Consider the following 21,294-nt stretch of genomic DNA (forward strand, 5'->3'; position numbering starts at 1 on the left):
AATACACTAGCTACAAATCTGGCCTATCATTTACAGGCTGCAGTTTCTTACCTTCAACTGTCCTCCCCTCAGGTTGTAGGGAAGATCCTTTAGAAGGAACCTCCAGTTCCCTACGGAACACTACGCTCCCCCTTTCTGCATGAACAACTTCTGTTTTTATTCCTCATTATACATATCCTGGACCAGCCCGCAATTGTACTAGGCGCTGTACAGACACAGAACAAAAAGATGGTCCTTGCACCAAAGAGCTTACAATCTAAGACAAGAGACAGCAGTTGGATAGATGGGGAAGCACAAAGAAACAATGAGATGGCACTGGTCAGCATGATGGGCAGTGGTCCCAGCAAACCATCTGCCTAACCAGTGTCAATTTTTTTGTAGGCCTTGGCAAAGGAAAGTTGTAAGGAGGGTTTCGAAGGAGGATGAGGTGGCTTTGTAGATGTTTATGGGGAGCTCTTCCCACGCATGAGGAGTAGCACAGAGGTGATTCTTGAGAATTTAACAAGCGGGTGGATGGGATCATTAGCTGACTAAAGGCGGGAATTGAATTTTCAATAGCGTATGAGAGACGAAAGGTAGCATGGGGGTAGTCCATGAAGGGTCTTGAAAGTAAAGACAATTACCTTAAGTTTGATGCAATGGAGAAAGGGGAACCAGTGAAGGGCTGCAAAGAGAGGGGTGACATGGTCAAAGTGAAGAGCTAAGAAAATGGTATTTGTAGCAGCATTTTGAATGGATATGAGCAATGCAAGAGAATCACAGAAACATAGGGCTGGAAAGCACCTCGAGAGGTCAGCAAGTCCAGTCCCAGAGGGTGTTGCAGTAACTGAGACGCAAGATGAAGGGAACTTGGACAAGAGTTTTAGCTGCCTGGATAGACAGAAAAGACCACATCTTAGAGATGTTATTAAGTGATTCATTTGTGGCTGGGAAGCCAGGGAAATTTTGTGCCCCCACCCAGATTCTCTGCCTCTGAATGCTTGATAGCTTCCCAGCCAGAGAATAAATTTCCCCTCACCACCTTCTCTCTGTAGTTTCCCAGGGGGTGCATTATTATTTGATAAGTGTCACAATGCACTATTACCTCACTCCAGAGTCTCAAGATCTTTATGCAGCTTCAGCCCGCATGAGGAATTTTACAAGTAAATTATTGGCCAGCATAGTCATCATGATGACTCTGCCTCTGGTGGGAGCACTGGGCTCAGGATCTATCATGAATAATGCCTTATGATGAACTTTGAGCTCTTCTATAGCTGCTAACGCACAGTGCCCAGGGTACTATAGACTCACCAGCTGTCTGCATCCCTTTGTAAGATTAAATGGCTTAGGACAGGGGTGGGCAAACTTTTTGGCCCGAGGGCCACAGCTGGGTATGGAAATTGTATGGCGGGCCATGAATGTTCATGAAATTGGGGGTTGGGGTGTGGGAGGGAGTGAGGACTCCAGCTGGGGGTGTGGTCTCTGGGGTGGGACCAGAAATGAGAAGTTCAGGGTACGGGAGGGGGCTCCAGGCTGGGGCGGGGGGTTGGGTTGTGGGGCAGGGGGTGAAGGCTCTGGCTGGGGGTGTGGGCTCTGGGGTGGGGCTGGGGATGAGGGGTTGGGGGTGCAGGAGGGTGCTCCGAGCTGGGACCGAGGGGTTTGGAGGGTGGGAGGGGGATCAGGGCTGGGGCAGGGGGTTGGGGTGCAGGAGGGGGTCAGGAGTGGAGGCTCCGGGCAGCGCTTACCTCCAGGCAATGGGAGGTGCGGGGGCGGTGCTTGGGGCGGGGGCAGCGTGCCGAGACCCCTGGCTACTCCTACATGTAGGAGCCGGAGGGGGGACATGCCGCTGCTTCTGGGAGCCATGTGAAGTGGGGCAAGCCCCTGACCCCGCTCCCCAGCAGGAGCTTGAGGGCCGGATTAAAATGTCTAGAGGGCCGGATGCAGCCCTCAGACCATAGTTTGCCCACCCCTGGCCTAGGGGAAGACCAATGAAAGCCTTAGATCCTCTCCTGTCCAGTTGCTTTTAGCTCTTTCTGGACCAGCTCATGAACGTGAGAGTTGGTGAGATATGAAGCCTGATGCTGTTTCTAGTGGGAATAACGGGAGCAGGGACTAACAGATAACCTGGCAAGTAAGAGTAAGTTTAAGATTAAACATTAACAGTGCTTGTGTTCTGTCCTGTTTCACTCATTTACAAGAGAAGGTTCTTGGTGGCAGTGCAGGTGCTTGGCCAAGATTCAGAACATACTGCTTCATCAGCAAGGAAAAGTGATCAGCAATCAGTAGGAATACGTTACGTTGAAGAAAGAAACTCCAAGTCCCAGAAATCCCCTCCAAGCCCCCTGAGCTTTTGAAGGAAGATAAGAAGCCCTCCCCACAACTTTTCCCTACACTGGCTTCCTCTTTCCCCAGCCCCAGTTTAGACCAGCCATTCCCGCAAACCTGCGGAACAGAGACCTCTTCACTTCAGCACAGCCACCGCTAGGCTGAAGGGCTTGTCTGGAACTTCACTATGACTGGCCACCACTTTTGGAGGCAGCATGGAGAGAGGATTGCTCAGCTTACCCGTTGGCCTCTGAAGTTAATTCATTTGGAGGGAGGGGTGGATATCACTTTTCAACATCACTCAGAACTCCCTCAATTCCCAAATTAAGTAACCTATTTCCTTAGCTACAGTTGAGGCAAAGGGGAGGGAAAAATGTTTTATGATTAATGCATAGGAATGGGAGTCCGTAAATCTGGATTCTATTCCCAACTCTGCCACAGATCACTGTGAGATCTTGGGCACGTGACTTCACTGCTCTGTGCCTCAGTATTCCTGCATAACAACACTTTCCTACCTCAGAGGGGTGTTGATATTTGTAAAGGGCTTAGAGATCCTTTAATGGTGCAAAGAAGTGCTAAGTATTATCATCTCTGCAAGAAGGGGCTAATCTTCTTGTTAGATGCACAGAGACATCAAGGATTCATTCCAAATTAGAAGTACTGACCTCGTGCTCATTAGATTAGTGATACTCAGACCTCAGTAGTTCAGGAACCAAATTAGCGATCAACATTACCCAAAAGAGCCACAGTACTGTGAATTCATTGTTTCATTTATGTAGCAATATACATATATATATATATAATTCTCACAGCAATAAGTTAATAACTTAGAGCAAGTTGATAATTGGTTAATAACATAGTAAAAGCATCCTGACTGGTTAATAACTTAGGTTGGTTAATAATTAAATCACACAGTGTTTTAATATCATGTGCTGCAAAGAGCCACAGGAGACACATTAAAGAGCCACTTGCGGCTTGTGAGCCTCTGTCTGAGTATCACCGTGTTAGATGTTCCCTTTAAAAGGATAGTTTTAAAACTATAAAACGAGTTGGGCAAAGAAGAGTTTGCATCAGTTATTTCTGTGACGCCACATCTGCCACTGCTGTTGATGCCAGTTCACTGGGGGACTGAGCTTTGTGCTACAGGCTTGACGGGGTTGTAGATCTGTTGAAGGCATCAGCTTGGCATTGGGCTAAAACCCCCCAGAGAAACGCAGTGCTGGGTATTCAATACCTTGTTGAGGTACCAGCTAAATCTAGCACGGTTCTTCCTTCTCAGAAAGTACTGACCCAGAGACAGTCCAGATCTCCTGAGCATGCCACTGCAGCCACTGACTCCAGTCCTAGAGAGATAAACCTGCATTTCCCCCAAGACAGAAAACAAAGGAATGAGATCATCACTTCCATCATTGCAGATACAAAGCAAGGACTCCATCTAACTATGGAAACCTGCCCAGGTCTCTCATTTAGCGCTAGAGCTTTAGTTATTCTACATTCAGATAAAGTCTCTTGTGTGTGCTCCAGCTGTCCCGTGGGAGGTAGGGCGGGGGGAGAGAGAGTGTGAGTGTGTGTGAGAGAGAGAGCGCGAGCAAGAGCAGGCAGGAAGGAGTTGCTTAACACTTCTTCATTTTACACTTTAACGACAAACACAAGACTGCTCTCTGGTTCTATGACACATGCAAAGCCAGGATCACATAGTAAAGTTCAGCCACTTACTCCTCTCCCTTTTTCCCACCAATTCTAGGCTCTCACCAAATCTTGATGCTTCTTCCTCTACTTCAACCCGTCCTTTTCTCTTCCTTCCTACTAGTTAAGGACAAAATCATGGCTGTAGCCCCACCACTTCTGAGAAACCCCTATCACCCCAGGTGCCGCAGCTCTTAGCTATTCAATTCCAACTTCTATCCCATTTAATAGGAAATCTGCTTCCTGCTCCAGTGGTTTCAATATTTAGATTCAACTCAAAACCTCAAACAAATTAATTTGCATTTCTGATGTTCCCTTATGTCAGATCTCCTCTTCTGTTGTACAGCATTGTCTTAAGTGTATAATACTGACGAACTAATATAACCTTGGCCGGCTCACTGGTTTGGCAAATTAATTTAAGTCCAGTCCAAATAAAATGGGTTGCTTCTGTTCAGAAAATAAAGTTCCATTATACTGATACAATGCAGATTAATTCACATAGCTCTTAAACAGTACACTAAACCAGGGATTTGAAGCTAAGGAATTAACTTGAAATTACAAATAGAATCATTTTCTGTCCTAAATACAGGGCAGGAGTCTCCACTACTTTCCCACCTTACATTATCATGGACACAATTGCAAGGTGGGTATAGATTGCTATCAAGTAAGAACAGCAGCATTGTACACTCACTTCGCACAAGACATTCAGGCCCACAATGTTGCATAGTATTGCTGGGGACTGTTAAATAGCTGCTTTATCCTTCGGCAGAGAATGTTTGGATTTCCCGGGGGGAGGGGGGGGGGAGGGGTGAGAAAGAGAGAGACACTTTGGGATAAGATGAACTATATATTAGACATTATCATTAAGGTGCTGCAGCTTCAGCTGATGTAAGCTGGTCTAGTGTCATGGTAATAAATGGAGCTATGCAGTTTATGCCACCTGAGGATCTGGCCCAAGATGTGTCTACAGATCTCTGCACCCTCGCTTCCTGTCACAGATGGCGTGCAAAGACTTAAAGATATCGTTGAGGATCCAATTTTTTCAAGTTAGTACATGTCTGGGATGCTGAAATCAGGGTGGAGAAAGATTCAGAGGATTGGGCTACACTATTGCAGCCCCAATATTGTCACACAATGTTGAGGCTCTCGAGTAACCTACTCCATGCTCAGACAGTGAAAGAGGAGGAGAGGGAAAGGCTACTTAGGTGGGTGAAGACCCAGGGATTCCCCTTTAATTGAGGCATATTTTTCAACCAGAGAGTCAGCTCAGCTCCCAAAGGAGAATGAAGCAGGCACGGGACTCCTCTATCATAGTGGAGCAGTGCAAATCTGAGCTGGGAAGCTGCACACAAAGGGGTTATGTTATAGCAGCCCAGAGCCTGATAAGGTCACCCACAGAAAGAGGTCATTATTATTTCCTATTGCTCCTTTGTCCTTCTGTTTCTTGTGCTCCTTCTTTGCATCAGTGAATCAGCAAAAAGTAAAAAATAGCACCGATATATAAATAACCCAGCATGAGGGACTCAGTCCCCATGATTTCCTATTCCCTGAGAAGCAGCAGGGTAAACGTCTGTACTCCGACTTTACCCTAAGACAAAGAAGGAAACACAGAGAAGCAGCCAACACATACAGACCGATAGTCTGATACAAAGCAGCTCTTAGAATGGGAAAGGTAAATCCACTTACTCCTGTCTTACTCTGCACAGCTCAGCACATAAGCACAACTCTCCTAGTCTTCCTTCATTCTCATTCCCCACTTTCCACCCCCACTTTCTGATTGCTTCAGCTCCTCTTGTGACTTCCTGGGCGGAGCTGAGCTCTGGAGCGCTGTTGGGAAAGACTGCAGAAGGGCAGAAGCAGAGGCAGAATTAAGTAGGGGAAATCTTTCAGGGGCAAGAAGATCTGAGGAAACATTTCAGAAGTGCCAATGTGGCTTAGAAGCCTAAGTCTCATTTTCCAAAATTATTAGGAGCCTGGGGCTGTTAAGTGCCTAAGTGCTTGTCTGTCTGCACAGCGAAATTTCCTGGCATAGCTATCCTGGAATAATTATAAGTCCTTGGGTGCATGCACTCTATGCCAGAATAAAAGTAATTTTACTTCAGAATACTCTGATTTATAAGTGGGCCCTCCAAGAACATGTACAGGAAGGAAGACAATATTTGGCATTCCAGGAGTTTGTCAGGTTAAAAAACAACAACAAATAAGCAAAATTAGAAAAACAACATGATATTTTCAGGCTTCATCATAAAGAAACAAAGAGGACACAAACAATTCCCCCTCATAATGTCATATTTTAACAAGATATAGATATAAATACCAATGAACTAACTAGTGTGTCTGTGCACCACTGCCTTCTACTGGATAGAATAATAACTATTCAAATGCACATCCTAGCACTCATAAAGCTAACTGCTAGCGCAGCACAGTGACAAATGTAAAGCTCCTAAAAAGCTACAGGTTTCTTACATTTTATTATGGAAATAATAGCTGGCATAAACCAGTTAATATCTACTACTCTCAAACCCTTAACAACTCCAAATTGCATCTTTTGCACTAATAAGATTATAATGAATACCTTTCATCTTTCCTTTATGAATTTTTTAAAAAATTATTATGCAGGTCAATATTCTAAAATGACAGGTTTCAGAGTAACAGCCGTGTTAGTCTGTATTCGCAAAAAGAAAAGGAGTACTTGTGGTACCTTAGAGACTAACCAATTTATTTGTGCATAAGCTTTCGTGAGCTACAGCTCACTTCATTGGATGCATACTCTGGAAACTGCAGAAGACGTTATATACACAGAGACCATGAAACAATACCTCCTCCCAACCCACTCTCCTGCTGGTAATAGCTTATCTAAAGTGATCACTCTCCTTACAATGTGTATGATAATCAAGTTGGGCCATTTCCAGCACAAATCCAGGTTTTCTCACCCTCCCCCCCCAAACTCACTCTCCTGCTGGTAATAGCCCATCCAAAGTGACCACTCTCTTTACAATGTGTATGATAATCAAGGTGGGCCATTTCCAGCACAAATCCAGGTTCTCATACACCCCCCCTTTTCAAAAACCACACACACAAACTCACTCTCCTGCTGGTAATAGCTTATCCAAAGTGACCACTCTCCTTACTCTCCTCTGCCATGTACATTGGTCAAACTGGACAATCTCTATGTAAAAGAATAAATGGGCACAAATCAGATGTCAAGAATTATAACATTCATAAACCAGACGGAGAACACTTCAATCTCTCTGGTCACGCAATCACAGACATGAAGGTCGCTATCTTACAACAAAAAAAACTTCAAATCCAGACTCCAGCGAGAAACTGCTGAATTGGAATTCATTTGCAAATTGGATACTATTAATTTAGGCTTAAATAGAGACTGGGAGTGGCTAAGTCATTATCCAAGGTAGCCTATTTCCCCTTGGTTTTTTCTACCCCCCCCCCCCCACGTTCTGGTTAAACTTGGATTTATGCTGGAAATGGCCCACCTTGATTATCATGCACATTGTAAGGAGAGTGGTCAGTTTGGATGAGCTATTGCCAGCAGGACAGTGAGTTTGTGGGGGGGGGGGGTGAGAAAACCTGGATTTGTGCACATTGTAGGGAGAGTGGTCACTTTGGATAAGCTATTACCAGCAGGAGAGTGAGTTTGTGTGTGTGGTTTTTTGGAAGGGGGGGGGAGAAAACCTGGATTTGTGCTGGAAATGGCCCACCTTGATTATCATACACATTGTAAAGAGAGTGGTCACTTTGGATGGGCTATTACCAGCAGGAGAGTGGGGTGGGAGGAGGTATTGTTTCATAGTCTCTGTGTATATAATGTCTTCTGCAGTTTCCACAGTATGCATCCAATGAAGTGAGCTGTAGCTCACGAAAGCTTATGCTCAAATAAATTGGTTAGTCTCTAAGGTGCCACAAGTCCTCCTTTTCTTTTTGCGAATACAGACTAACACGGCTGTTACTCTGATACTCTCTCAAGTTAGCCAAGCTACTGCCTAAAGCATGATCACTAATAAAAGAGATACAGTTAGTTTTAGACATCTAACATTTTGCTAAGAAATGGGCTGATAAAGAACAAAAACGTTTTTGTGCTATAAGAAACATTACCCTATGAGAGTTCAAAATAAATAAAGGTTTGCCTCCACCGATGATCTGCACGGATTTCGTCTAGAGCTCATGAAGGAACTAAGGCTGATGTAAATTGCAAAACTTCCATTGACTTTAAAGGGAGCACAACCTAAACCTAAATCAAAACCAATAAAGAACAGATTTACCAAGAAGCCATTAGATCTCATAATAGGAACTATGCAGCATCCTCGCATCTACCAGTTTGAAGAGGAAGCAAGACAAAATCAGCCAGGTAAACAGGTTACTCTTCAGGGTAGGGCCTGTTTCCTTGTGTCTTATATAGCACTGAGCATGCTATGAGCACATAACAAATCAAACAAAACAAACAAATAAATAATAATACAACTGCATCTGCGTTTTCTATGGTATGTGAGCTCCTCCTTAATGTCACATAAGTCACAGAAGTCTGAACAAAACTCTGACATTGTCCTTGGGTCCTCCTGTCTTTGCTTCCTACTTTTCCTCTTTGAAAGATGACGAGTTAAACTGGCATATACTGTCAGTCACTGGGCACCATCCCCCACTTATCAGACATACATGCTTTAACCCTGATTTGCTTACACTTAGAATTAAATTAGATCATTGTAACAAACCAGATTATGACTAGATAGTAACATTTAACACTGATAGAGCGCTTTTTAATCATAAAATACTTTACAAATTATAGGGCCACAATCATCCCTGGTGTGACATTGCAGAAGCCACTGCAGTGGCTCTGAAGTCAAGAGGGTAACACCAAGGATCAATTTGTTCCTACCTGTGTACAGCACCAGTGAAGTGCAGCCACTTCTGGAAGAAGGGCAGCAGCTGGCATACCGAAGAGGAAATACTTCAGCCAAGAGTGTTGCTGCAAACCCTGGCTCTACTGAAAGCTGCCCTGGGATCCATGTAGATCACAACCTTATAGAATCATAGAATACAAGGGTTGGAAGGGACCTCAGGAGGTCATCTAGTCCAACCCCCTGCTCAAAGCAGGACCAATCCCCATTTTTTGCCCCAGATCCCTAAATGGCCCCCTCAAGGATTGAACTCACAACCCTGGGTTTAGCAGGCCCATGCTCAAACCACAGAGCTATCCCTCCCCCCCCCACCTTGATTCTCTTATCCAAAATACTTGCACACATGAGCCATCGGATACCCGGTTCATCCACCTTGGAAGGATGAAGGGCTGAGTTGGCCCTGGGAGGATTTGAACCCATGATATCTGAACCCCTGAGCCTCTCCCCTTATAGGACTCCACTGACCCATACAACCCAGGCCTTATGGCCCTAAAAATAGTCCCTGTTGCACTTATTGCGAGTGCAGTCCCAGGACACTCGGAACCTTTGGCTAAGGGTCTTGAGAAAGTGGAGGCATCCCTGGGAGCTACCTGGACTCGTTATCTCGAAAAATTGAGTCACTGTCCCTTTAAGCCGCTCAGACAGACGCGAAGTTGGCGCTGCCCCTCACAAAAATGGCTACACCCAAGCCCCTCCGCAGCCAAGAATAAGACGCGCCCTCTACAAACATGGCGCCCGTTGCTTAACCAACGCGCCCTGCACAAAGATGGCTGCATAGCCCGACCACGCCGACGAGGGCCCCGCATAAAGATGGCGCCGCCCCGTTCAGCCTTCCTCCCCCGCCCAGACCTTCAGGGAGCGCTTTTGGAGGCGCCTATGCCGGCTGGGTGAGGTCAGTTCCGGGGCGGAGCAGCCCCAGTGGTGCAGTCGGGGACAAACAAAAGGAGCCGGAGCGAAGGGGACGAAGCCGGTCTGGCGCTGCCAGGTGGGTGCGGACGGAGGACGAGGGCTCCTCCGGCACGCCCTCGGGCCTGGGCTCCTCCCTCCAGCGCAGCCCGGAGAGGAGACCAGCTCCTGGGGAGCGGGGTAAGGGGTGGGCAAGGAGCGGGGTTAAGGGGGATGGGAGAGGAAAGAGGGGAGAAAACGGGAGGCGGTGACAGAGAGGAAAGGAAACTGAGGCAAGGGAAAGAGGTGACCTGAAGGAAGGGTCGGGACCCTGGGGGCAGGGGAAGAAGGGGACCTTTTTTGGGCGGGGGAGAGGGGGATTTGAGGGCTACAGTTTGCAGAGTCCCCCTCTCCTCTGGGTTTGACTTACTGTAAGGCTGTTCTTTAGGAGCCGGTTGCTGTGTAAATGCTCTCCGGCTTACTGGGCACTCCTGGGAATTCTCACCCCGGAGCGGTCCCTACCTGGAAACCTGCGCTGCTAGCGGTTGAGGCTCTTGTATTGGTGGGGTGGTGACTGGCGACACGCCCTCCCGTTATCTGCTGTAGGGTTGTGGGTGGGGGAGTGGACTCCAGTACCGTCAGGGGGCACCTAGGGCCATGTACGGATCTGGGTGGGTGCAATGACCGCTGATGTGTTTAGGGGTGGGGAGAGCAGGGAGGGAGCAGGAAGCTGTCTGAAAAATGTTCAAAGAGATGGTTTGGGTCCTTGCACCAGAAAAGGAGGTGAAATATGCAGTGTGGCTAAATTCCATTAAATTATAGCTGAGGTCATGACTGTCAGGGTTAGTGGGGGAAAATTGCTGACTAATTTGTTTTCTCCTTGTTTATATGGTTTCTATGTCAGGCTTATGTGAAATCTACATTTTATTAGGTGATGGTAAACTGGAAAAGGGAAATGAAATAACTGGGAAAGTCTGTTTGTATTTATAGGGTTAAGCAAATGAGCATTCAAATACATATAGGTGGCTGTTAGTCTTAATGTTTAGCTTGGGCTTTGAAAGACCCCTTGGTGAGGGAAGGAAGTCTGTTCTCCACATCTTTCTTGGCAATACTGGCATCAAGAGCTTGACTGCGTTGCTTTTCCAACCTGCTTTGTAGAGACCAGATCTCAGAATTGGGAGGTGGGGGTGGGGTTGCTATAGTAGCTTATAATAAGCAGAGTAGGATGCTGTGTGAACTGCGCATCATGTGTACTCCAGGCAGAGAGCTCAATGACAATAACAAGGTGCCCTGTTGCTGCACCTGCCAACTATGCTGGGGTCATACCAGTCTTTTTTGCGGGAGGAGGTGCTCTAAATGGAGGTCAGTAAAACACTTTAAAATATTTGAGGTAGCCAGTCATAGCTGAAATTGAGAAGCTTAAGAAATGCAAGAAACTACGGGGTGAAGACTTTGGAGGAGTCCTTCTAATGATTTTGTAGGAGCAACCACATTCATGGTCTACACCCACATTAAAATAACATATAGATCAGGGGTCGGCAACCTTTCAGAAGTGGTGTGCTGAGTCTTCATTTATTCACTTTAATTTAAGGTTTTGCGTGCCAGTAATACATTAACGTTTTTTAGAAGGTCTCTCTCTGTCTATATATTGTATAACTAAACTATTGTCGTATGTAAAGTAAACAAGGTTTTCAAAATGTTTAAGACGCTTTCTTTAAAATTAAATTAAAATGCTGATCTTATGCCGCTGGCCTGCTCAGCCCGCTGCCAGCCTGGGGTTCCGTTCAGCTTGGCTAGCAGCAGGCTGAGCAGGGCCTGCAGCCGGGACCCTGGCTGGCAAGGGGCTGGCAGCCAGAACCCGGGGCTGGCAGCATGTTGAGTGGGGCCAGTGGCCAGGACCCCAGACTGGCAGTGGACTGAGCAGCTCAGCCTGCTGCCACTCACCCCGCTGCCAGTCTGGGGTTCCATCCGCCAGCTCCTGCCAGCCAGGGTCCCGGCTGCCGGCCCCACTCAGCCCCCTGCCAGTCTGGGATCCCAGCCCTGCCAACATAGAGTGGGTACCTACCTTCTCCCTGGTTCTAGCCCATCTCTTCCTCCCTCTCTGCACTGAGCTGAGGGTGGGGGTGCACAGAGCACAGGGCTGGGGGTGAAGGAGCAGGTTGGGTTGCAGGGTCTGGCCAGGAGCTAGAATGAGGGAGGGGGCTCAGGGTTGGGGCAGGAGGTTTGGGTGTGAAGTGTTTACCTGGGCAGCTCCCATCTGGTGTGAGGGGTGCAGGAGCTCCCATTTGGTGCTCAGGGCTGGGGGTGGGAATGTGGGGGGGTGCAGGAGTCAGGGCTGGGGGCATGTGAGGAGGGTGCAGGAGTCAGGGCATGGAGTGTGGGGGGCTGGGTATGTGGGGGCGTGCTGGAGTCAGGGCATAGGGCTGGGAGTGTGTGTGGGGAGTGCAGGGGTCAGGGCATGGGGGTGTGGGCTAGGGTCATGGGGGGTGCTCCCAGCCCCCTGCCTAGAGCGGCTCACGGCAGGGGGCTGGAGGAGATAAGCCCTGATTCTAACCCCCTTCCCCAAGGCCCCATCCCCACCTCTTCTCTGCCTCCTCCCCAGAGCAGCAAGTGGCTCTGCTTCTCCCCCTCCCTGGCAAGGGCCATCAGCTGACTGGTGGCAGGGAGGGAGAGGAGGAGGGGCAGAAATCCAGCATGCTGGGGGAAGAGGCGGGGGATCTTGCCTGCCCTGCAGCAGCAGCCGCCAGCAGGACCAAGCTTCTTCACCCTGCCCCTGCTGGGGCGGGGGGCGGAGAAGAGCGGGCCGGGGCGGGCAGGATTTTTAATGGCACGCTGCTGCCCGCCGGGGCCTGGCCCTGCTTAGCCCGCTGCCAGCCTGGGTTTGGCAGCAGGCTGAGCGGGGCCAGTGGCTGGGACCCGGCAGGCAGCAGCGTGCCATTAAAAATCGGCTCGCATGCTGTCTTTGGCACGCGTGGCATAGGTTGCCGACCCCTGCTATAGATACATGATTGTACTTTATGTGAATTGGGATCAGGAAATGCATTGTTTATCTTTTAAATAACATACATATTTTTCCAACTACAACAAAATACCAGATTAATCATAGGTTTCAGAGTAACAGCCGTGTTAGTCTGTATTCACAAAAAGAAAAGGAGTACTTGTGGCACCTCAGAGACTAACCAATTTATTTGAGCATGAGCTTTTGTGAGCTACAGCTCACTTCATCGGATGCATACTGTGGAAACTGCAGAAGACATTATACATAGAGACCATGAAACAATACCTCCTCCCACCCCACTCTCCTGCTGGTAATAGCTTATCTAAAGTGATCATCAAGGTGGGCCATTTCCAGCACAAATCCAGGTTTTCTCACCCTCCCCCCCACAAACTCCCTCTCCTGCATTAATCATAATGCACAGAATAAAGAAAAATCCTTCAGATTAAGGAAGGGAGGAGAAGCAACATAGCTAATGCAGACCCTAAAGATAATCATAGACCTCAAAAACGTCAGCCCAAATGGCTCTGAATTTTCCAGGCATTCCCTTTCTACAGAATTTCTGTTGTCTATTAGCAGTGAGGGCAGCCATATCACTGAGTCAGGCATCAGTGTTTGGTGGGGATCAACTATTCCATTTTTGCAGGATTAATTTTTTAGCAACCAAAGCTGTACATTGGAACCATGCTGCCTTGTTACCAAATAACCACCAGATATCAGGAATATATTGAATAATGAAACTTAATGAGGAGGGCTCCAATTTAGTGTCCAATATCAAATTGATCCTTTGACCCACCTCATACTACAAATTCTTGATATGGGGCATTCCCAAAACATATGAACTAAAGTAGCACCAAGGGAATTACACTTCCAACAGCAGTCAGCATTTGAGGCCCATTACTGTTAACCTATGGAGGGACCAGCATATTTGAAAGTCTTTTTGTGAATAAGATGTAGTCTCAGATCTATAGTTGCTTTTTTAACATTAGATATGATTGTATTTCATTGGATCAGAGAGCTGTGTATTAAAAATCTCTGTTCTAAGCAACTCTGAAATTATCAATCTTTAGCTGAGTTTTTTGGGCTAGACAGTTGTAAAAGGATATCACTGGCCAAATAAATCCAGGAAGTTTCCTCCAACATAATAAAAGTTCTGGAGCTCCCAATGCATCTAGCCCAAATACATTTGTAAATAGATCCAATTAAATTAATTTATTTTTCTAGATCTGAAGCAGGGCAAGCAAAACTATTGCTGAAGACCCACAAATGGTTTAAATTTATTGCTGTCAATTAGCTGCATCACAGTTATCATTCCTCACTCCATCCAATGCCTCCACATCAAGGTTTTGCCATCAATTAAGGATAGCACTGCTCCGTAGGACCATTTTACCATGAATGGAAGCAGAACTTTCTAGCCAAGTTTGACCAAGCTTGCTTCACACCTATTATTGCGGGAGCTCTGGAGCCATCAAATTTATACTAATTTGATCATACAGTGCCTGAAAAAGGGAGAGAATGTATTAATGCTCATTCAGTCTGAATCCAAGTTGGGGTCTGGGCAGTCATATCTAACAGCCACAAAGATGCCTGGTTTAACAAAAAAGAGAATTTTTCAAGGTAGAAAAATTCAATAACTCCAGAGATAGGAGGAGCTGTGATTTGTTCTGAACCAGACTAGGTTTCTTACCTGCACTCCAAGAAATGTGCTGAAAATATTATTGAATTTCTTAAAATAAATTTGAGGAATAGAAATAGGGAGACCCCTCAGGACATAATCCTTGGATTCTTGAGTATCTTCCCCATTTCCTCCTTCAATCTGATTCCTCACCATCCTGCCTCTTCCAGCCCTAGATTGTATGCCCTCTCTTCTTGAGCTGGATATGCTCTGAAGTCCTCAACTCCTTTTCTGTTTTGTCACTGCAGTGACCTAGAATATTTATAATGAAGAGAACGAAGTCCATGCTGCTGGAAAGTGGTGAACCTGTTAGCATCAACTAGACTCAATTAGGTTGTGGGATGCTAGTAAACGTCCAGGATTTTCTTAAACATGCTTGTAATATCTGCTTTTGCTGTTATATTCTAATAGAGCTTGGAGGGGATCCTTCCTGATAGCTAGCCAAGTTGCTACCTCCTAAATTTCTACTTGACACTAATATTTCCAGCTTTCTTAGAGGGTCTCTTCCTGGATCTCTGTGACCACTTAAAGCACTTACATACTGACATACCCTTTCTCAAGGTCTTGTCAGAGTTAACCTGGGGGCCTCTTAAACACTGGTACTTTCTCTGCTGATAAGACTTTGTTTAATTTCAGGGAAGCTGCTCCCATGGCGCTTGGGGAATGCAGTGTTTCTCTGCTCTGTCAGGATCCAGCACATACGGACATCATCTTCTTCCAGCACAGAGAATTGAAGTGCAGATAGCAGAACCCAGCCACAGGGTAAGGTTACAGCCTAGTTCCTAAGTGGGGAGTTGTAGTGATATGAAATTCCTGGTGGCACCAGTTGAATGTTGACTGTCCAAGTGATGTTTCAAAATATGAGTGCAGAGATGGGACATGCCTGGTATGAGGCCAAATGGAAATGTGTGGGCCAGATGGTGATGGAGACCATAATAGTGGGTTGATTATAGGCTTGTTACCCATTAGGCACTGCTTGAAGATGGAAAGAGTAATGGAACTGAGCACCATTCAAGTTACAACTTGATTGCTACGTTTAACTAAGTGTCCACCTCACAGTCATAGGAACCTGAACCTATCCTTAGGCTAATGGAGTAGATGTCTATAGGCAGAAGGGTGTTGAACCACTGCATTACCATACAGGCATCTCTTGGTCCATTCCTAGTAATGCACTCCATGTGGAGGCGTGAATTGAGGCTGCTGTGGCAATGGCATGCTTTCCACTCTGGTATGAATGGTTCCATGCAGCTTAGCAAGCAAACTCTCTAGTCAGTCAGGGAATGTCAGCTATTAGCTCTGAGAGTTCTTGCCTGTCTAGTCCTCTTCATCCATGAGAGCAAATGCAAAATCCTCTGCATATGTTGGTCATGTTCTGAGCTGTTAGAGATACTGTGCATCTCCTACAAAATCGCGTAGTTCCTAAGTGATATATCTGTTCCACTGACCCTAGTTATCAAAAAGCATGTAGCTTCTTTCTGAATAAACCATAAATACCATCATGGCACCCAAAGTCCTTGACCCTTATCTTTAACTGTTACCAATAATCTGCATTAAACAGTTGCTTAATTTATCCTCCTAAAGGCTGAGGGTGTGATAACCATGATCTGGATGATGGGCTGTCTAAACCCTTCTAACATTATATTGAGCACTCAGTGGTCTTGATGGACTAAAAATCTGTGAGAGAGATGATCCCTTGCCCAGTAAATTACAGTATAGTTCAGATGAACAAATTACTGGGTGGCCAGCACGTCATCCAATCTCAGAGCACTGCACTGCAGAGCTTTCTTCTCCTACTTCAGTGGCTTGTTGGGCTTTGTGGATGGATTTTGTTAAAAGGGGCATTGAATGAAGAGAATTGGTTTGGCACTTGTGGGAGGTGTTCCAAGCATAAATGGTGGACTCGGAAAAGGATACGAAGGGAGCACTGCAGTATAGGAAGTAAAGTTTATAGAAGTTGTACATAAGTAGCATTTTTTGTTTGGTGTTTTTTTAACCATGGGGCAGATACAGACCACCAACTCAATTAGTACCTTATAGAATGGGTAACTGGAGGCAATGTAGTGAGCCTCTTGATTGCATAACATCTCTCCAAATGAGTCAGTTGAGGTGTAGCACAAGCTTAATAGGTACAAACTGTTATCAAGTCAGTTATGACAGTCTGTCTTTATAGGAAGGAGGCAGAGCCTATCAAAAACTTTCGGGACACTTTTAAACTATTTGTGTATAGTTTGTATTGTGACTCGGAATCCAACTGAGCTAGCTAGGCTGTGCAACCCTTTTTAGTTCTTGTTGTTGCTATCAAATTATTTGAGACTAAAAATTACTCTACCATGCCCGCCCTGTTGTAAAAATAGCACCTATTCCTTACATACTGAGCATCAATGTTCACTGCAAAATTAACTTTACATATTGCAGGTAGTGCTAGTTCAGAGATGGGCAAACTACGGCCTGCAGGCCACATCCGGCCCGCGCGACCCTCCTGCCCAGCCCCTGAGCTCCTGGCCTGGGAGGCTAGCCCCCAACCCCTCCCCTGCTGTTCCCCCTCCCCTGCAGCCACGCCGCCAGCGCAATGTTCTGGGCAGCCGGGCAGCGCAGCTGCAGCCAGTCACCAGTGCTCCAGGCAGCACGGTAAGGGAGCAGCGGGGGTTGGATAGAGGGCAGGGGAGTTCAGGGTGGTGGTCAGGGGGTGGGGATTTGGACAGGAGTCGGGGTGGTCAGAGGGCAGGGAACAGGGGGGTTGAATGGGGGCAGCGGTCCTGGGGGGGCAGTCAGGGGCAGGGGTTCCGGGGGCAGTTAGGGGACAGGGAAAAGGGGTGATTGGATGGGGCAGGGGTCCGGGGGGGGCAGTCAGGAATGAGAGGAGGGGTTGGATGGGGCAGGGGTCTGGGGGGGGCAGTCAGGAATGAGAGGAGGGGTTGGATGGACCGGTGGGGGGTCCAGGGGCAGTCAGGGGACAGGGAGCAGGGGGTGGTGGATGGGGCAGGAGTCCTGGTAACAGGGGAGGTTGGATGGGGTAGGAGTCCCAGGGGGGCCATCGGGGGTGAGAAGCGGGGGGGGGGGGTTGGATGGGGTTGGGGGCCGCGCCACGCCTGGCTGTTTGGGGAGGCACAGCGTCCCTTAACCGGCTCTCCATAAAATTTTGGAAACTTGATGTGGCCCTCAGGCCAAAAGGTTTGCCCGCCCCGTGCTAGTTGCTTTTCCTCAAGACCCAGGCTCTGTGCACAGCAAGGCATTGATACTGACCTTCGTAAGATGCTCTCTTTTACGCTTTTGTCCTCATTGGCTTCTGGGTGATCCATGTGGGGCAGTTCAGAACTCTGATAGCTTCTCACTAATGAGAACAGGTTTGGTGATCAGAACTTGATGTGTCAATTATTGGATTTAGAATACTTGGAATCTCTGTTCTGGAACACCCATATTCTGAATGCAAGATCTGTAGGACAAATAGGTGGTGGTATGATTATTCCTCCTCCGTTTTTGAAAGACTGAGGTTACATATCACAGGATAGCTGGTGTCTTATTTCTCTGTCCATGCCCGTTGTAGCAGCCTTTCTTGAGTTTACCACTGGTTATCCATCCTGAGTGGATCTCTGGTCATGTTATCTATCAACCAAGAGAGATTTTTGCTTGTTTTCTCTGCTTATAGTTTAAAAATCTGTTGCAGTCTTGCTTTCTTTCTCATTGCATTCATCTCCTCCGTGGTCGAACTATGAGATCTGAATAGTCTCATTCAATGACTGCTTGGGGAGATGCCATCTCAAAGTTTGATACTTGAGGCTTCCTATTCCAATTTAGTGATCCTGTCCTTTACCTAGAAGCTAGTCACAAAGTGCCAGTCAGTCCTCTTCATTCAGTTATTCCGAGTGGTCAGGAAAAGGAGACTTATGGGCTGTCTAGGTATCTGAACAGCACAAATCCCAATTTTGCCTGGTGCATTTGAACGTTGGTTGACACTACACCAGTCCAAGGTTCCCCTGCTTGCTGCTTGGGTGTATGATTTATATGGAGGATGGAGATGATAAACTTTGTGAATCTTACTCTGAATTTGTTACATCATGGGATTTAAACTGAGAGGTTTATATTTAAACTTCTCTGTGGTGCTTGAAAGCCTCAAAGTAATGCAGAGATCACTTCTCTGCATAAGCATCCATAGTATCCTGCTGGAATAAGATGGTTGAAAAATTCCACTGCCCTTGAAGCACTTGTAATCCCCATAGCTAAAAGAAAAGACTAGCTCTGGATAGCCTGCTTCAGTCACTGATTTGTATATTTATAATTCATAAGCTCACACAGTCTAGCGCTTGTCTCTTTGGCTTGCATCATTCTAGTAAGTCGTCGGAAGTCACCCTTGTTTGTGCAGCTCTGCATCATGCTGATATTAGGATTGTTGCTCCAGTGCGGACTGCACTCTTAACGCCAAATTCCATGGCTCACTTCCTTCCAGGATGGGGTGGAATGCCACTGAAAGGCATAAATCTGGTCATGTGATCAAAGCTCCAACCTGAATTTTCTATGTTCTCCTGCAGATGTTCTTCCTTGTACTTGTCAGGGCAGGCTTGCTTGTGTGCTGAGTCAACCATGAGTCGCATGCTGCTGGAGCAAGAACTTGCTGCCAGTGCTCCCTCTGGAGGGTAACTGTCCTGCTGAAACACTTAGGCAAATACTCTCTGGGACTGGATTGGGATTATTCCTCTCCTGCCCAGGAGTCCTACAGGGAAATGCAACTCCTCAGTCAGCCCGTTTCCTACCCACCATACCAACAACTCAGGAACTGCTGAATGTTCCATGCCATTGGTGACAGGTTGCATGAGAATCTACCCATCTGGCTATCAGCATCTGGACTTCACTTGGCAGTAGGACTCCTGTGAAAAATGCAAATACTGTGTCTGCAGCCACTGCTTAGTAAGGGCAGTTCATCTACGTGATTCAGAAATGGTGATTACGTGGCTGGGAAGATGAATGCTGCATTTTAACCTGACTGGCTTGTGTTGCTGTAGCTAAGGGTCTGTCAGTCCCACAGTGTAAAACACAAGTTCAGGGGATTAATTTAATATCATTCTGGGCTCAAATTTGGCACCTGGTGTCATCCTCAAAGGGAAAACCCAGGATCTTCAAGCAGAAGGCTGACTTGCTGCCTTCGATCTGCACCCTTGAGTTTGAAAATGGAGTATCTGTTAATGCTTTACACTTCCTGGCTGTTGGTGTAACACTAACTCTTTGGAATGGAGTCGCTCTAATTCAAAATACTCCATTTTAAACCTCTCATTTTAGCTGGAATGAAGGGTGATAAGGAGCCTCCAGAACAACTTGTGTTATTGAGGGAATTGTCTATTTTTGTCTCAGTTGGAAGGGTGGGGGGTGGTTATTTATCTCCTGCTGCTTTAAACAGCCATCACTTTTTAAGTGCTCTGAGACAGGATGGATTACGTTACTTAGTTGATCTCCTCTGCTGCCAGTTTTCAGGCTTCTCCAGTTAGGCTCGCTGCTATCCTTCTGCTTGGAAAGCTTTTCTGAAAGATGGCTGGAAACTTGGAGCTGCTTCCAGCTCCTTTTTTTCTTTTAACTCTGGGGCAACTAAACATGTGGTGGTGGGAAATCTCCAATCCTGCTTCTGGCCTAAGGAGGTTTTTTCTGGTGTCTGAACAAAAGGGGCTTTGTGCTGCTGTCCTCAAGATTTTGGGGAGGGGAAGAAGCGGTAGGAAGGGAAGAGAAGCTGTGCTCTGCTGACGATTTCTTGTAACAGGTCTGTGGCTCACCAGCAGGAAGAGCTGTACTCTTAAGAGGAAGAAGTCCTTTCCCTGCATCTTCCTCTGATTCTGCCTGGGTCTGTACCAATCTTTATATCCCTGTTTCTCTTCTTGGAGGTAAGTAATCCTATGGGGCAGCTGTTCACTTCTAGTTTCCAGCCCACGTTTTGTAGTCAGTGTTTTTCTTGTGGTTACATAGCTGTAACCAGCGAGTGAGTCTGGTCAAATGAAAGGTTTCAGAGTAACAGCCGTGTTAGTCTGTATTCGCAAAAAGAAAAGGAGTACTTGTGGCACCTTAGAGACTAACCAATTTATTTGAGCATGAGCTTTCGTGAGCTACAGCTCACTTCATCGGATGCATACCGTGGAAACTGCAGCAGACTTTATATACACACAGAGAATATGAAACAATACCTCCTCCCACCCCACTGTCCTGCTGGTAATAGCTTATCTAAAGTGATCATCAAGTTGGGCCATTTCCAGCACAAATCCAGGTTTTCTCACCCTCCACCCCCCCACACAAATTCACTCTCCTGCTGGTGATAGCCCATCCAAAGTGACAATAAGGTGTTCAGCAAACTAGTGAGATAAGCTGGCACATCATCCAAGGAACATAGTCAGCTTGAATCAAGGCTAGCTACGTGCTGCTTTGTAGGGCCTCAGACACCCAGAGTATCAGATGTGCAGTGTGTTGTGGGTTTTTGTTGTTGATACTGACTGATTCTACTTTCCATGTGTGGTAGTCATGCCCAGGGCATCCCAGCTCTTGTGCTCCATGATAAATGCTTTGCTGTGTGTCTCTGGATAAGAGATGGCAATGGCATTTGGTGACACTTGTCTGTAGTGATCCCTGTGGTATGGCAAACCAGTTGGGAAAATCCATCTTTGCTGTAACCCCGTCATAGTAGTCTGTGTAGCACTATCCATACAGCTCTGTGAATCTTTTACACATCATAGGCTGGTGCACTGTAAGTTGTTACTAAAAGATTTAGAATGATTATTGTAAATACAATGTTTAGTAAAGGAAATGAAATGTTTCCACAGCTGATTGGTTAGAGAGGTGAATATGATGGAACAGGACACCACATC

At 46.7% G+C, this 21,294-nt stretch overlaps 1 protein-coding gene across 2 annotated transcripts in view; it reads left to right on the forward strand.

Annotated features, from left to right (window-relative positions):
* The first annotated feature begins 9,759 nt into the window (after positions 1-9,759).
* LRRC8A (leucine rich repeat containing 8 VRAC subunit A) overlaps positions 9,760-21,294 on the forward strand; it is a 30,635-nt gene continuing 19,100 nt past the window's right edge. Inside the window, exons 1-2 of one of the 2 annotated variants that reach the window (XM_084650389.1) lie at positions 9,760-9,888; positions 15,095-15,220. The gene's annotated coding sequence lies outside the window, so the exon portion shown is untranslated. Of the gene's footprint in view, positions 9,889-15,094; positions 15,221-20,155; positions 20,323-21,294 lie in introns of those variants that run through there. The other variant, XM_084650390.1, reaches the window with a different exon arrangement.

The sequence above is a fragment of the Lepidochelys olivacea genome (assembly GCF_965140295.1).
Source record: "Lepidochelys olivacea isolate rLepOli2 genome assembly, chromosome: 16".
Classification (NCBI taxonomy): domain Eukaryota; kingdom Metazoa; phylum Chordata; order Testudines; family Cheloniidae; genus Lepidochelys; species Lepidochelys olivacea.